The sequence below is a fragment of the Galeopterus variegatus genome, unplaced genomic scaffold (genome assembly GCF_000696425.1).
Source record: "Galeopterus variegatus unplaced genomic scaffold, G_variegatus-3.0.2 Scaffold13192, whole genome shotgun sequence".
NCBI classification, from domain to species: Eukaryota; Metazoa; Chordata; class Mammalia; order Dermoptera; family Cynocephalidae; genus Galeopterus; species Galeopterus variegatus.
The window spans coordinates 15,099-16,128 of NW_007739303.1; positions in this window are offsets into that span (position 1 = coordinate 15,099).

Sequence of the window (1,030 nt, forward strand, 5' to 3'; positions counted from 1 at the left end):
AGAAGGCCTTCACCAGATGTGTTCCCTGGACTTCGGACTTCCTAGTCACCAAAATTATAAGTAATAAAGTTTATTTCTTTATAAATCACAAATTTTCAGATATTCCATTAGAAGCAACAGAAACAGACTAATACAAGCCCTGTGGTGAGATGCAGTGTGTACATGACAATTGGAGAAAGACCCATGCGGCTGGAGAACAAGAGAACAAGGGGGAGAGTGCACCAGCTGAGGCTAAAGAGGCTGATGGGGCTACACTGCAGAGTACCCTATGGGCCATTTAAAAAGTCATTTATTAACCTAAAATCAGTAGTAAGAACTTGAAGGATTTTCAGCAGGGTGTTGACATGATTGTGTTTGAAAAAGACCTCTCTGGCTATTTGGTGGAAAAAAGATTGCAGGGTTTCTCAATCTTAGCATTATTGACACTTTGGGATAGATAATTCTTTGTTTTGGAGGGCTGTCCTGTGCACTGTAGGATGTTTAGCAATATCCCTGGCTTCTCTGTGGGGTACCGAATAAGCAAGCTGACAAAGTCCTTGCTACTCTAGGGAAGCCAGCAAGGCTGGCATCCCCCTTCTCCCTCCCTTTGAGGTCTGACCCTTGATTGAACCCAGGATCCTGGAAGCTTTGTAAATGAGAAACTTATGTTCTTATTTTTTTGATAAGTAGTTAGCTATGAGTCTTCAAGTGCCGTGGTAGCTGGAAATGTTCTATAAATAGCTTGGTACCAGATATAATTGATTTAATCAGTACAACTTGTTATTTTCACTGGCTTATAAAAAGGAACCTAAAATAAACTGAGATTCCTTACAGGTCAGTAGTCTGCAAGGTACTCCTGATCCCATAAAATAAATTGTGTCTTTCTTCATTTCCCACCGTCTCCCCTCAGGGTACTGGTCGACAACACTTCTCCATACTAGATGCCAGTAGTGCCCACCCCCTGAGTTGAGACAACTAAAAATGTCTCCAAACATTGCCAAATGCCCCCGAGGGGCAAAAGCATACCTAATTGAGAACCACTGAATCAGAG